The sequence below is a fragment of the Danio rerio genome, chromosome 2 (assembly GCF_052040795.2).
Source record: "Danio rerio strain M-AB ecotype USA chromosome 2, GRCz13ab, whole genome shotgun sequence".
NCBI classification, from domain to species: Eukaryota; Metazoa; Chordata; class Actinopteri; order Cypriniformes; family Danionidae; genus Danio; species Danio rerio.
In genome coordinates, this window is record NC_141022.1 from 984,577 (window position 1) to 1,001,611 (window position 17,035).

The following is a 17,035-nucleotide window of genomic DNA, read 5'->3' on the forward strand; positions in this document are numbered from 1 at the left end:
AAATATCTGGAGTTTAATTAGAGTGATGTGTTTATTATACAAGAAACACTTAAAGAGCGCAGGTCACTATAAGAGTTCGTGAAATAAGTGATGACGTTGACGTTAGACGGTGATAACGTGTTTTACAGTTGTGGGACAGGAAAGTAAATGACAACAATTAAAGTATAAAAGTTCAAGTACGTTACGAGTCGTCTTTATGGACACAAAACCGTTCTTCGCCAGATTTGATCCCCATCTTCACGGTCAACTCCAGCTTGCGTTTCAATTCCGATGTACACGGCGAGCCACCAGGCAAACTGATAACCGCAGAAAAGCCTTCCACATGGAGGTAAACGGTCAGCTGGTAGCGTTAAAAGGATCAGAAGCTGTCGACTTGACATACTGTCCTGTAGCATTTGTTTTAAAGACGAAATGCAGCCAGACGCACCTCTGGGTCCACAATTTACACTCTCCAGGAATGTATACAGGGGTACGTATCCACAATGAGCCCGTGTTGCCTTTAAGACAAGTCATTTCAACAGTGTTTGTCTTTGAATGGGGAAACATCACATTCTCCAAAACTGTTTGCTAAGCTTACGATTGCATTTAATATATAGAATCGGCAGTAAATTAAACATCGACTTTGTTTAATTGTTTCTTAATGTTTCTAAATGCTCAGATCAAAAAATATCTGGATGTTTTCAGGCCCAAACTGACATGCAGCCAAACGGAACGAGATCACGACACCAACCTCATGTATGACAAGATCATTCTCTGAATAATGCCTCACACACAAGCAAACACACATGCACCCACGCACACTTATAAACACACGCATGTGCACGCACACACACCCACTCACAGACACTCAAACACACCCCTGAAATACTTTCTGAGAAGGCGTTTGGAACAACACACTGCTGAGAGACGAGACAGAAGTGTGTTGTGCCGTCTCTACAAACAGGCGTGTGTTGCTGGTGTCAAGATGAATAAAGCTGCAGCCTAGGTGTGTGAGCAGCACACACACACTCACTGTAATCTCGGTTTTGCGCTTGTGTCGTTGTTCTTTCTAACTGTCGGTTGTCAGTGATGCGCGAGCAGCTGCTGACTGACAGAACAGAGGATTGTGGGATTGATCTAGATCAGTGGCACGCACGCACACACACACACACACACACACACACACACACACTGATTGCTTCTCTCCTGGCACAGATATCATCTAATTGCATCATTGTCTGTGCAGGTTTTACACAACAGCTGTGATGCAGAGGCAAGAGTGTAGAAGCTGGATCGGACCAGAGCTGAACGCAGTGTGTTTGATCAAAGGAATAAACATGCACACACACACACATATATGCATACACACTCAAACACACACAACATCTTGACCATGTCTACATGCCTAAATGCATTGAGTTGCTGCCATGTGATAGGCTGACTAGAGATTTGTGTTAACGAGCAGTTGGACAGGTGTACCTAATAAAGTGGCCGGTGAGTGTAGATAATTAATATACATATACAACCTATAATGTATAGATTATTCTATAAATTAAAGAATAACCAGTATATATTATGCTATTTTTGTTTATATTATTACTTCTGTGTGTGGTTATTCTATCGGTTGGACCTATATGCTTGTTCTTCTTAAAACGTATTGAGTAATTCGATTATCTTTTTCGAGATATGTTCTTTCTGGACAGATGTTTTAGCATCTCTCTCTCTCTGTTTCCCATGTATATTTGCTCCTGATCTATTAATATTCTCGACGTCTGAGAGCAATCCTTCAGTGTCTACGTCTCCTTTCATTCAAGCATTTACAGGAATTAAAAACAAAAGCAAACAGCCGTCAGAGCGCTGAAGAGAAATGCACACAGCGACTCTCACTGACACACGGTTAAACACCCTCTTCCCCATTAACCTGATGTTTATTTACTGTGGGCTCTGCAGCAGACAGTGTGTGTTCGGCGTTTTGACATGTTATAGAGACAGATGCACAGACAGACAGACAGGCGGAGAGGGTCTGCTTTACTGATGTGTGTAAGAGTGGATTGGGTTTTCAGAAGTGTTTCTGGATTGAGTGGCCAAACCATAAAGACCCAAAACATACAGCAAACCAGTGTGGGACGCAAACACAGGCAGAGGAGTCGACAGTCTTACATTTACATTTACATTTAGTCATTAAGCAGACGCTTTTATCCAGTGTCTTCTAAAACACTGAGAGAGATGTCTCCTCATCTCTCCTCACTGCTCTTTATTTCTCTTTATTGCCCCTCATTTCTCCTCATTGACCCTCTCACTGGTCTTTGTTATTCCTCATTTCTCCTCGCTGCTCCTTATTGATCTCCATTGCTCTTAAAGTTTCTTCATTGCACCTGATTTATCCTGCTCTTTATTTTTCATTGCTCCTCATTTCTTCTCATTGCTCCTAATTTCTCCTCATTGCTCCACATTTCTACTTATTGACCCTCATTTCTCCTCATTGCTCCACATTTCTCCTCATTGCTCCACATTTCTACTTATTGACCCTCATTTATCCTCATTGCTCCTCATTTCTCCTCATTGCTCCACATTTCTACTTATTGACCCTCATTTCTCCTCATTGCTCCTCATTTCTCCTCATTGCTCCACATTGCTCCTCATTTGTCCTCATTGCTCCTCATTTGTCCTCATTGCTCCACATTTCTACTTATTGACCCTCATTTCTCCTCATTGCTCCTCATTTCTCCTCATTGCTCCACATTGCTCCTCATTTGTCCTCATTGCTCCATATTTCTCCTCATTGATCCTCATTTCTCCTCATTGCTCCACATTTCTCCTCATTGCTCCACATTGCTCCTCATTTGTCCTCATTGCTCCACATTTCTCCTCATTGATCCTCATTTCTCCTCATTGCTCCACATTTCTCCTCATTGCTCCACATTGCTCCTCATTTGTCCTCATTGCTCCACATTTCTCCTCATTGCTCCACATTTCTCCTCATTGATCCTCATTTCTCCTCATTGCTCCACATTTCTCCTCATTGCTCCACATTGCTCCTCATTTGTCCTCATTGCTCCATATTTCTCCTCATTGATCCTCATTTCTCCTCATTGCTCCACATTTCTCCTCATTGCTCCACATTGCTCCTCATTTGTCCTCATTGCTCCACATTTCTCCTCATTGATCCTCATTTCTCCTCATTGCTCCACATTTCTCCTCATTGCTCCACATTGCTCCTCATTTGTCCTCATTTCTCCTCATCGACCCTCATTTCTCCTAATTGATCCACATTTCTCCTAATTTTTCCTCATTGACTCTCATTTCTCCACATTGCTCCTCATTTCTCCTCATTGCTCCTCATTTCTCATCATTGCTCCACATTTATCCTCATTGCTCCTCATTGCTCCACATTGCTCCTCATTTGTCCTCATTGCTCCTCATTTCTCCTCATTGACCCTCATTTCTCCTAATTGATCCACATTTCTCCTAATTTTTCCTCATTGAATCTCATTTCTCCTCATTGCTCCTCATTTCTCCTCATTGCTCCTCATTTCTCCTCATTGCTCATCATTTATCCTCATTCCTTCACATTTCTCCTCATAGACCTTCATTGCTCCTCATTTCTCCACATTTCTCCTCATTGATCCACATTTCTCCTCATTGCTCCTCATTTCTCCTCATTCCTTCACATTTCTCCTCATTGCTCCTCATTTCTCCTCATTACTCCTCATTTCTCTTCATTGACCCTCATTTCTCCTAAGTGATCCACATTTCTCCTAATTTTTCCTCATTGACTCTCATTTCTCCTCATTGCTCCTCATTGCTCCTCATTTCTCCTCACTCCTTCACATTTCTCCTCATTGACCCTCATTGCTCCTCATTTCTCCACATTTCTCCTCATTGATCCTCATGTCTCCTCATTGCTCCACATTTCTCCTCATTGCTCCTCATTTCTCCTCATTGCTCCACATTTCTCCTCATTGCTCCTCATTGCTTCCCAATTCCTTCACATTTCTCCTCATTGACCCTCATTTCTCCTCATTGCTCCTCATTTCTCCACATTTCTCATCATTGCTCCTCATTGCTTCCCAATTCCTTCACATTTCTCCCCATTGATCCTCATTGCTCCTCATTTCTCTTCATTTTTCTTCATTGCACGTGTTTCCTCATTTGTCTTCATTGCTCCTCATTGCTCCTCATTGCTTCTTATTTCTCCTCATCGCTCCTCATTGTTCTGCGGGGCGGCTCCAGACGGAGGCTGTCAGAGGAACAGTCCTTTATTCGGGAGCAGGAAGTCATTCCACCAATGCAGAAACACACCAAAGCAACATTTCCTTCCGCTCGTGTTTCCACTGTGATTGAGTTGAAAGGCTTTTTTCTGAGAGTGTTCAGACGTGAGTTATGTTGCAGCAGAAGGACAGATCCTCTCCTCTTTCTCTGCATCTCGACTTCTCAGCACTTCTGTCTTTTTCTGCTGTCAGACATGTGTCTGTGTGTTTCGGGCCCCTGAGGGCCGGGGCCGACTGCTTATCACTGCACTTTATCAGCATGAGGGAAGGGGATGTGGGCTACAACCATCAGAAAACAGGCCTTCGCTAACCTGTAACCCAGAGACGTGCGAGAGTGGCTCAGTATGTGTGCAGGTTTATATGGTTTACAGGCATGTGTATGACGTATTAAGGTGGTTTACAGAATTACCTTGCGTCCTCGTAACTCAAAATGCTTGATAATCATACTCTATGAGGTCTTTTGACAATCGTATTTAGCCACAGGATCGCTGTAATTGTTAGTTTTAGGGCTAAGACCATGTAATGAGCAGGTTTTACTCCATGAAATACATTACACACTGAAGAAAAGCCTTTCTTACGTGGATATTTTGTCTTGTTTCTAGTCTAATGCAAGCAAATTAATCTGACAATGACGTAAGCAGAATAATCTTTTGCCAAAAGGAAAAACAAGATTATTTCTCTTCCCCCATTGCTAGATTATTTAGCTTGTTTTAATTTTGACTCATTATTTCTGAAACAACACAATATTTTGTGCTTGTCTGGAAAATGCTTCCTGATTTCAGAATTTGTAGAAATTTAGACTAAACGAGACAAAAACATGTATGTACAGTGTCCCTGTAAACCATGTATACAAGTATGTGTGTGTGTGTGTGTGTGTGTGTGTGTGTTATTTTCTGAAACAACATGTCTGGCCTTGCAGATCCAATGCATACCAAATCCACTGACGAGCACTTGTTTTAATCATGTGGCGTACATCATTACTGTAGGCATGCAAATTATATGAAGGAAACTTGATTGTTGATCAAATATTTTGTCCCAGAATAGCTAACCTGTCATCATTTACTCAATACATCATGATGGAGACTGTAGAAATCCGTCAGTTTAGGCGTACTGCATTCACTTACTAAACTGTCCACAGATTGTTCCTGCTTTTAGACTCACATTATTTCATGCTGTGCTTCTTACAGTGTGAATATTCATTCAGTCACTGAGTAGTACAATTAAATTAATTGTAATTTCTTCAGTAGTATAATTTGTTTTATCAATAATTAGTATGCAGCGAGGACACTTTAAAATAAGATGTATTTTGGAAAAGAGATATTTTGCAGAATGTCTAAGCTGCTCCTTTTTGAATATAGTTTAGATGAATGGTGGCTGGGAATGGCGAATTTCAAACACAGCAAACTAAAATTATGAATGCATCACGAGTCATGTATGATCATGTTAAATATTTAATTCATTGTTGGGTTTATGGTGTTTTAGAGAAAATTATTTTATTTTATTTTTTTTTATGAAAAATTAGTTAAAATTGATTGAAAATTATAGAGAAATAAAACATAAAAGTCTGAACATTAAAGTTAATTTTAATTTACATTTAAATGGCACTTTTTAACCCAATGAATAAATAAAATGGAAAAAAATTTATAAAGAGAATATAAAACTAAATAAATAAATTAAAATTAAATAAATAAATAAATAAAATGAAAAAGAGAAAACAATTATGAATGAATAAATAAAGGACAAAAGAGAAATAAAAGAATAAATAAAAAAATAGATAAATAAATAAAATGTGAAAAAGAAAATAAAGAGAATAGAAAAATAAAAATAAATAAAGGAAAAAGGAAAAGAGAAAAATGAAATGAATAAACAAATTAATAAATAAAAATGAAAAAAAGATAAAAAAATTATAAGAATAAAAAATGAATATATAAAGAGAGAACAAAAGAGCAAATAAATAAATAAATAAATAAAACGGAAAAAAGAAAACTAAGAAAAAAAAGAGTTAATAAATAAAAATAATTCTAAATAAAAGTCTGAACATTCAAGTTCATTTTTATCAATTCGCATTTAAATGGCACTTCTTAACCCAATGGTTGGTTCTGTCCATATTCAACCCAATATTGGGTTACAATAACCCAGCATTTTTTAAAATGTAATAATAATAATAGGCTGGCATGGTGGCTCAGTGGTTAGCCACTGTGGCCTCACAGTAAGAAGGTCCTGGTTCGAGCTTCGGCTCCCGCACCAAACACCAACACCCCACCAACACCCACACCAACACGGGGTAGAACATGCAAACTCCACACAGAAATGTCAACTGACCCAGCCAAGGCTCGAACCAGCGACCTTCTTACTGTGAGGTGATATTGCTACCCACTGTGCCACCGCACCGCCCCAATTATGACTATTACAATGAAAAATATGATCAGTAATTGGAAAAGTGCTCTCCAAAAAGTGCTGGATAATCTTATCTTAACATTGGGTCAGATATGGACAAACTGAACAAGATTTTATTTTTGACAGTATTTTCATGAATCTTTGGTTAAAAGCATTTTTGGTGAAAAGTGTTCATCATCCAGTCCAGTAGAAATTAGTACTGTATAATCAGTTATACAGTATATCTGCTTAATTTTGTGTTGAATAAATCTCATATTGTACCACAAGTGTGTAATAATCACGTCACGTCTTTCATATTTCATTTGTCAAACATCTCTTATAGCAGATTTTCCTCCACACTGTCCCGCCACAGATTTATGACGAAAATCCAGCCATTCTTCCAGACTGCAGATCAGTGGAACTGCACAACTAAATGTGTGTGTGTGTGTGTGTGTGTGTGTGTTTGGTGAGACAATATAGGAGTAAGCAATCGAATTGAATTATTAGATTTTTAAGGCATATAAGAAGCAAAAAAAAAAAAAAAAAAGGAACGAATGAATGAAAAAGGGAAGAAAAAGAAACAGAGAATTATTACCACAAGTGTATTTAAATAAACACATTAATAAAATTGAAAAATGAAAGAAAGAAAAAATAAATAAATAAATGAATAAAAGACAAAAATAATAATAAATAAATAAACAAATAAATAAAAAGGACAAATAAAAAATAAAATAAAATGGAAAAAATAAAGAGAATAAAAAATAAGTAAATAAATAAATAGGAAAGGAAAAAGAGAAAAAAAAAAGAATAAATAAATAAAATGAAAAAATTATGAAGAGAATAAAAACAAAATAAATAAATAAAAAGGAAAAAGAGAGAAAAAATAAATAAATAAATAAAAAATGACAAAAGAGACAAACATTTACAAAAGAGTAATTAAAAAGAATAAATAAATAAATAGAAAGATTAGAAAGTAAATAAATAAATAAATAAATAAAAAGGAAAAAAGAGAAACAAATTCAATGAACTTATAAATAAATAAATAAAGGACAAAAGAGAAAATAATAACAAAAGAGTAAATAAAAAGAATAAATAAATAAACAAATAATAAAATGAATAAATAAATAAATAAATAAATAGAGAGAATAGAAAACTAAATAAATAAATAAAAAAGGAAAAAAGAAAAAAATTAAACGAATAAATAAAGAAAAATGTATAAGAAAATAAATAATAATAAAATAAATAAATAAATAAATAAAATGTGTAACATTATAAAAAGAATAAAAAAACAAATATATAAAAAAGGAAAAAATGCAAAAATAAATCAAAAGAAAAAATAAATAAAATGGAAAAAACAAAACAATTTAAGCAAATAAAAAATAAATAAATAGAATTCTAAATAAATACATTTAGAATTCACTGTGTGTGTGTGTGTGTGTGTGTGTGTGTGTGTGTGTGTGTGTGTGTCTCATTGGCAGCTCACATTCAGCACTGCACAAAAGCTCTACTCTGCACATTCTGCAGACGCTGCTCTACTGGGAGGAAACACAGAGGAAATTGTGCCCAAAGTGTAAGAGACTCTCTTCTTTCCATCTCACACTGAGAGAAGAAAAATGTACTGCACAAAAAAGGCTCAAAATAAAAAAGTATTTTGATCATGTGCAGCCTGTTTAGAAGTTCAATGGAGTGCAGGTTAACATTATTAGTGTCGATAGACACCAGAGAGCCAGAGATATACACATATACACATATATCTATGTGATATCTATGGGAGTTTTCCTGGATGTTAGTATGCAATTTTTTTTTTAAATTATGAAAATTATAATTTTACATCACTTTTCTACATTGATGGATCAGTGACCGCACGGGCATTCCTGACAAAAAGCTTGTGTTTGTGTGTACAGATATACTATCCACCCTCTGTTAAATGTAATCTAATCGTGTCCTGAAGCACAGCTCCTCTCCTGCTTTCACTGCTCATACTGACGGAGGGAGCGACTCGTTTGTGAATGAATCTCCGTTATGAACGACTCCTTCACTAGCCGACAATAATACAAGTTTCTGGCAGCGCAGCATCTCGTTGTCATGTTTCTTTTGCATTGTTTGCTGATTTTATTCAACAAAACTAGCATAAGCCGAGTGTTTAGTGCGAGTTGGAGCTGCTTTGCCGTATGGTGAATGCAGTAAGTGACTGTTATCATCAATAACGTTACCTGATTAGCACAAAGGTTCAGAACATACAAAAACAGAAAAAAACTTAATATTACCTATGAAATGTTCTGCCTTTGTGCTTTGTTTTCTTGTTACTACCCCTTTTGACAGTGCTAAAGTCCTGCATCTTCACGTAATAGCACTGTCTTGTCTAGTGCGGTTGATTGACATTTGTCCTGGGAGCACTGTACCAATGTGGCGGCGCTATTGAAGCATGCTCAGGGTCCCTATGCGATATCTAGTGTATATAGCTGTCCACTGTCCATAGCTGACCCACCATTAAGTTACAACAACCCAGCCTTTTTAGAGGGTGTGATAGCATCTAGGTACACTGTAAAACAAATGCTGGACTCCACATGATCCATTCATGCTGTCTCAACACAAATCAATTGGGTCATCTTGATTGTTCTTACAAATGTAAGTGGATTGAACATGAAACAATCAAGTTGTCTAAAAAAAAAAACGATTGTGTTGTTTCAACTCAGTTTGAACGAGTAGCGAAAAGTAATTTTTTGAGTGTGTAATAGCATCTGTCTGTATTTGTCAGGTCATTCCTCTTGTCTGCTGAAGTGTCAGGAAAAACAATCCTGAAGTGCTGGAAGACTCCTGGCCTTTGCTCTCTCTCTCTCTGCAGATAAGCAGCGTTCAGGAGTCGTGTTGATCTGTTTGTGTTTGTCTGCTGTAAGGTTTTCCTCTGACTAATACTCGAGCTCGAGGACGTGTTTACCTGCCCTTGTAGAGCCCACACTAGCATAATATTATTGCGTGTTAACCCTGACAAACCAATAGACGGCAGCCTTGCTCTCCACACACTCAGAGTCGCGATAAACAGTCTGGGTTGTTTATAAAGGGCGAAGGTTATCAGACTATAACCTCCCATCACTCTAGAGTCGATTGAGATTAGAAAAGTGCTACATGCCACTCAAAAAAAAAAAATTCTGGGTTGTTGTAAGGAAACATTGGGTCAAGTGTAGACTAACCCATCTGTTGGGTTAAAAAGTGTTCTTTAAATTTGAGTAAAAATGTGTTTCTATGGGGGCGACACTGTGGTTAGCACTGTGGCCTCACAGCAAGAAGGTCACTAGTTCGAGTCCCGGCTGGGTCAGTTGGTGTTTCTGTGTAGAGTTTTAATTTTTTCTCTGTTTGTTTGTTTGTTTGTTTGTTTGTTTGTTTGTTTGTTTGTTTGTTTGTTTATTTATTTATTTATTTATTTATTTATTTATTATTTTTTGTCTTTTTCCTTTTATTTATTTATTTAAATCATTTTCTTTATTGAATTTTTCTCTTTTTTCCTTTTATTTAGTTATTTAGTTATTTATTTATTTATTTATTTATTTATTTATTCATTTTATTCCCCTGATTTATTTTTTTCTTTTTCCTTTTATTTATTTATTAATTTATTTAATTTATTCTCTTTATTTATTTTTTCTCTTTTTTCCTTTTATTTGTTTATTTATTTATTTATTCATTCATTTTATTTATTTATTCATTTTATTCCCCTTATTTAATTTTTTCTCTTTTTTTCCTTTTATTTATTTATTTAATTTTTCTCTTTTTTCTTTTTATTTATTTATCTATTTATTTATTCATTTTATTCTCTTTATTTAAATTTTTTTCTCTTTTTTTCATTTATTTATTTATTTATTTTATTCCCCTTGTTTACTTTTTTCTCTTTTTTCCTTTTATGTATTTATTCTTATTCTTTATTTTTTTCTCTTTTTCTTTCTTCAATATTATTTTTTTTTCTTCATTCATGTATTTATGTTTTTATTTATTTATGTATTTATTTCTCTACCCCCCCCCCCTCTTTTTATTCATTTGGTGTTTCCCAGTACTGGGTTGCAGCTGGAAGGGCATCCGCTATGTAAAACATATGCTGGAATAGTTGGCGGTTCATTCCGCTGTGGTGCCCCCTGATGAATAAAGGTCTTGAAAATGAATGAATAAGGTATTCAGATTAATTCTTAAGTACAAAGATTACTGATGTCCATGTAAACTGGTCAATAATAAAGCGATAGGTGTCACTGGACAGAAGGTTATGGGTTAATCCTTGTGTTTCATTAGCATGCTAACATAATCTGAGCTTTGTTTGAAAATGGAAGTCTCCAGTGTCAGACATACTGAAGGCTCACGCTCTCTCGAGGATTCAACATGCTCACAGATCTACATTTTCAGCAGCGCATAAGCGTCTAATGATGTGCTGATGAAAGAGTGTATTATGGCGACGGCGCTGAGGGAAACCACTGCGGCTAAATAAAGGATGCAAATGAAACTCGATTCCTCTTGAAGAGGTGAAGCTGAAAGTGTGAAGAGCAACAAGCGGCTCTGTGTTTGTACCTGAGCCTCACCTGAACACGTGTGCAATACTAAACATGTCTGCACTGTAAACACTTCAGCTTTAGTTTCTAGACCAAATAGCAAAAGATTCTGAAATCAAGAAGCATTAAAAGGGCAGATATAAAACATTGTGTTATTTTCAGCTATGATGAGTCAAAATTAAGTGAGTTTTTCATTAAAACAAGCTAAAATGATCTGATAAAGGGATGAGCAAGATAATATTATTCAAGAACATGATTATTGTGCCAAATGACAAGCTTTGGCTCACTATTTCTTTGCTTGTAGAAAATACTTCTCGATATTTAAATATTTGGACTACAAAAAAGATGGAAACTGTGCAGAAACTAAGAAAAGTTTTCTCTTAACTGTGCATTTCCCAATCAACGACGTAACTCACGGCTGAACTATCACAGTACGATGCATCATTTAGGAAAAGAGCGATGTAGTGACGAGTGTTTCCCTAAACCCCTAGAGTCTCTGTCACAGATCCATCGCTTGAAGCACGTTATTTATAACGTAAAACTCCTATAATGATGCTGTAAATGGGGTGGAGGAACTACTTCTTTAGAGAAGAACCACATCATTACTCTGTGCAGATGATATTGTTTTACACAAACACACATTTAAAATAAAATCCAATATTAGTTTTGATAAAACCATGCACTTGCTTTACATATTGTTCACTGAAATATATGTAAATAGCACATATGTTATCTTTACTAATATTATTGATTTTAAAACATTAAATCACTTACAAAAGATAACACCTACTCTAATATCATATATATGTCATATAAATAAATAAATAAATAAATAAATAAATAAAGGGCCGATTTATTAAGAAATTTTATTTAATAATTATTATTTATTAGGGAATGAAAAGATCCTACTTTAATAATAATTTTAGTGATGATGATGATTATTATTAGGGGTTTAAGCTTGAGAAAATCTCATTAAAAGTGTCAAATAATAACAGCATTATAAATAATATAATAAATAATAATAATACTAATAGTAAAATATTACTACAATGGGACAATTTATGTGAATGAAAAGCTTGTTCCACTGAATATTCACGACACAATTAGAATGACTAATGGATGGCTGCTTCTTACTCAGGGCTCTTTATGTTAATGAGGGAAAGATGGGCACTAGTGGGCGGGGCTTTTCCCCTCTGATGATTTATTTTCCCCTCTTTATTTATTCTCTTCATTTATTTTCTTATTTAATTATTTTTCCATTTTTATTTGTTTACTTATTCATTTTATTACTTTTTTCTTTGCTTTTGTTATTTTATTTATTTATTTTTCCCTTTTTCCCTTTTTATTTTTTATTCTCTTTATTCATTTTGTTCTCTTTTTCCTTTTATTTATTTATTTATTTATTTATTTATTAATTTATTCATTCATTTCTGTTTTTATTTATGTATTTATTTCTCTGTTTTTCTTTTTTCTCTTTTCATTGATTCATTCATTGATTCATTCATTCATGCATTTTTCTTCTTATTTTTGCTTCTTATATCCCTTAAAAATCTCTTCTGGATGAGTTGACTGTTCATTTCACTGTGGCGACCCCTGATGAATAAAGGGACTAAGTCGAAAAGAAAATGAATGAATGAATGAATGATTAGTTGATATAAGTTGACTAGAAATGTACACTTGATTTAACTAAAATAATAAAAGCAGATTTTTGTTCAGTGTACAGTATGGCACAGACTGCAGTGTCTTTTTATAAGCACTGGTTTGAGATCAGTGACCGTGACGAACAGGAAGAGGAGTGTAAATCTGAGCTGGACCCAATGTCTCTGAAATGTCCTGCAGGTTTTTCTGTCCCCATTAGACACATAATAGCAGTGCTGGACACACACACACACACACACACACACACACACACACACACACACACTTAATTTGTCACCTCTTCAGGACCGTCTGTGTTTGGTCTACAGCTGCTGTGGTTTGTGGAAGTGAGGGTGTGAGGTAAATGTGGAGCTGGACTTCTGCCATCAGCTTTGAGTTGTTACACTGAAAGAAGAAAGATTTACATTTAACCTTAAATTCATTTGCAACAGTCCACCAGATGGCAAAGTACAGCTGGAGTCAATATTACATGTGCACCTTCTGTGAAATTTACATTTTTAGAAAAATATTTCCCAAGTGTCATTTAATGGAGAGAAGATTTTTTCAACACATTTTTAAACATTAAAGTTTCAATAACTCTTTTCTAACTCTTTTTATTCTGTCTTTGCCATGATGACAACACATCATATTTGACTAGTTATTTTGCAAGATTTTAAATCAGCAATTTAAAGACTTAACTAGATTAATTAAGTTAATTATGCAAGTTATTGACCATCAGAGGACTGATCAAATTTAATTGATCTGTTGTGGTGATTCTACAGTTGCTATGGTAACACAATAGTTATAGTAATCGATCTGTTGTGGTGATTCTACAGTTGCTATGGTAACACGACAACTATAGTAATCGATCTGTTGCGGTGATTCTGCAGTTGCTATGGTAACAGCAACTATAGTAATCGATCTGTTGCGGTGATTCTGCAGTTGCTATGGTAACAGCAACTATAGTAATCGATCTGTTGCGGTGATTCTGCAGTTGCTATGGTAACCCAGCAACTATAGTAATTGATCTGTTGTGGTGATTCTACAGTTGCTATGGTAACACGACAACTATAGTAATCGATCTGTTGCGGTGATTCTGCAATTGCTATGGTAACACAGCAACTTCAGTAATCGATCTGTTGCGGTGATTCTGCAGTTACTATGGTAACACGACAACTATAGTAATCGATCTGTTGTGGTGATTCTACAGTTGCTATGGTAACACGACAACTATAGTAATCGATCTGTTGCGGTGATTCTGCAGTTGCTATGGTAACACAGCAACTATAGTAATCGATCTGTTGCGGTGATTCTGCAGTTGCTATGGTAACACAACAACTATAGTAATTGATCTGTTGTGGTGATTCTACAGTTGCTATGGTAACACAACAACTATATTGATTGATCTGTTGTTGTGGTTCTACAGTTGCTATGGTAACACAACAACTATAGTAATTAATCTGTTGAAGTGATTCTACAGTTGCTATGGTTACACAACAACTATCGTAATCGATCTGTTGCGGTGATTCTGAAGTTGCTATGTTAACAACAGCAACTACATTAATACAAGTTCCCCAATCCTGTTATTTTCTACAACTATAGAGTATATTACACAACAACACTATCACAGTTTACTGTAGTGAAAGCCAAAGCATACTACAGTATTCATTACAGTTTATCAGTTAATAATACTGCAGTATGGAAAGAGTCATTCACTAAAGAGTAGTAGATACTGTAATATACCACACTCTACTATACCACGGTTGTAAAACACTTCAGTATTTACTATACGCTACAGTGTTTTGTTCATGTGGGTGTAATAAGGGATTGCACACATACCGCAGCAGGTGAAGTCATATGATCATCAATTTCTCTGAAGCATGTCATCTTGTTACTGAAGGGAGGACGATAAGGAGAGGGTGTGGTGGGTTCCCCAGGGTGCTTCAGTGTCACAGTAGATGGATGGCACTATTTTTCAGAGTATGTGTCTGCTCATCAGTCAGGAAGGAAGAGTTGCTCCACATCCTGACACACCGACACACATCCTGAAACACAGACAGCAGGAATGTATGGAAACCAGAATCAGGCCCTGTGTGTGTGTGTGTGTGTGTGTGTGTGTGTGTGTGTGTGGATTAATCAGTAGTGGACTGCAAAGTCAAACATGTGTATAAGTGTGCAGTGCTATACATATATAGAGTACAGAAAACTGCTAATTTACGGATATTTGTACAGTGCAGGTTACTAAATGAATCACAGATGAGCAGTCCCGGATTCTGCTCCTGGATCCGCATCTAATGCAGTCTTGAGCTGATATTCCAGTCAGACAATAAGAGTCCAATCCCAGCGCTGCTCTCTGCATATTTTGGCCATCTCCTTAATCAGACACACCCGGCCGAGCGCTCGCTGTCTGCGATCATCAACTAATGACTCCAGTAAAGTGTGTTCGATCAGGCAGACGTCTACAAAGTGCTCTAATGAATATTTCAGCTTTTGGCAGTCAACATCTTCATGAGCTATTAAGAGTGCACCACAGTAAATGATTAATTAAGAAGGTCTTGGCCCGCAGTGCATTATGGGAGCCAAACAGCAACAGAATGAATCCTCAAAAGTATTCTCAGCTGAAATGACGAGACTCTAAACTTTAGAATGAGGATGCATCAGTTAATGTATTTACTAGCATTACAGCATTTATTAATCGTAGTTAAAGTGATCAAAAGGTAGTGCTTGTTATGGTGGCCTAAAAAGACAACTTGTTATCTCACTTAAACCTCTGCTGCTTCTTTTGAGACTAATTTTAAAGTGTATCTCCTCCTAAACCTTTTAAGGTACATACTTCAAACTTTCGTCAAACCTTCAAACTGGTCTGACTCGGGTTGCTATGTCTTTTCTAACTGATCCGACTTTGGGTTTTTCCGAAAAACGACCCAGAAAATTCCCAAAAGTCCTATTGACTTAACATTGGGTCAAACTTTGTGAGCTCATAACTCTGCATCAGACTGTTCTACAGACTAGAGTCTGGTCTCATTCAGCTCAGTCTAGCCAGCAGCCAACCACTGATGAGCTTTAGACTTACTAGCCACTCCCTAGCAACCACATACAACACCCTAGCAACTAGCCTATAGACTGTGACTAGCTGTTGTAACACATGCTAATAGTTTTAACATCCTACTGATATGCTAATCTTGCTAGAAACATGCTAGTGATATGCTAGCACATGCTAATTCATGCTAACAACATGCTAATTCATGCTGGAATCATGCTAACAACATGCTAATTCATGCTAGAATCATGCTAACAGCATGCTAATTCATGCTAGAATCATGCTAGTTATATGCTAATTCATACTAGAATCATGCTAACAACATGCTAATTCATGCTATTAACAAGCTAATTCATACGGGAATCATGTTAAAAACATGCTAATTCATGCTAGAATCATTCTAATTCATGCTAGAATAATGCGAACAACATGCTAATTCATGCTAGAAACATTCTAAATGATAGAATCATGCTTGTTATATGCTGATTCAACATGTTCATTCATGCTCATTCATGCTAATTCATGCTATACACATGCTAACAACATGCTAATTCACGCCAGAATCATGTTAACAACACGCTAACTAATGTCAGAATCATGTTAACATCATGCTAACTCATGCCAGAATCATGCTAACAACATGGTAATTCATGCTAGAATCATGCTAGATATACGCTACTTCATGCTAGAATCATGCTAACAACATGCTAATTCATGCTATAAACATGCTTATTTATGCTATAAACATGCTAACAACATGCTAATTCGTGCCAGAATCATGCTAACAACATGCTTATTCATGCCAGAATCATGCTAACAACATGCTAATTCATGCCAGAATCATGCTAACAACATGTTAATTCATTATAGAATCATACTAACAACATGCTTATTTATGCCAGAAACATGCTAACAACATGATAATTCATGCCAGAATCATGCTAACAACATGCTAATTCATGCCAGAATCATGCTAACAACATGCTAATTCATGCCAGAATCATGCTAACAACATGTTTATTCATAATAGAATCATGCTAACAACATACTTATTCGTGCTAGAAACATGCTACCGACATGCCATGCTAATTCATGCTAGACTGGCTTGTTTTAGTCTACATTTGTTTTAGTAAACATTCTTTTAGCCATTAGTTTTTTTTAAGTAAATAAACTACTGCTAAACATGCTAACTCACTCACCTA

General features: G+C 35.9%; 2 long non-coding RNA genes across 6 annotated transcripts in view; one reads left to right on the forward strand and one right to left on the reverse strand.

The window, feature by feature from the left end:
* LOC147836973 (uncharacterized) overlaps window positions 1–17,035 on the reverse strand; it is a 307,385-nt gene that overhangs the window by 112,433 nt on the left and 177,917 nt on the right. For 2 of the 3 annotated variants that reach the window (XR_015478067.1, XR_015478066.1), the window contains exons 6-7: window positions 14,633–14,838; window positions 13,092–13,198 (exon numbers count right to left, since the gene is read on the reverse strand). This is a non-coding gene — a long non-coding RNA (uncharacterized LOC147836973). Of the gene's footprint in view, window positions 1–3,654; window positions 4,562–13,091; window positions 13,199–14,632; window positions 14,839–17,035 lie in introns of those variants that run through there. The other variant, XR_015478068.1, reaches the window with a different exon arrangement.
* LOC141377573 (uncharacterized) overlaps window positions 1–17,035 on the forward strand; it is a 29,680-nt gene that overhangs the window by 8,215 nt on the left and 4,430 nt on the right. The window contains exons 3-6 of one of the 3 annotated variants that reach the window (XR_015478074.1): window positions 685–735; window positions 1,226–2,132; window positions 2,183–5,424; window positions 5,498–5,883. The exons of 1 other annotated variant lie outside the window; for it this stretch is intronic. This is a non-coding gene — a long non-coding RNA (uncharacterized LOC141377573). Of the gene's footprint in view, window positions 1–684; window positions 736–1,225; window positions 2,133–2,182; window positions 5,425–5,497; window positions 5,884–17,035 lie in introns of those variants that run through there. One more of the 3 variants, XR_015478075.1, reaches the window with a different exon arrangement.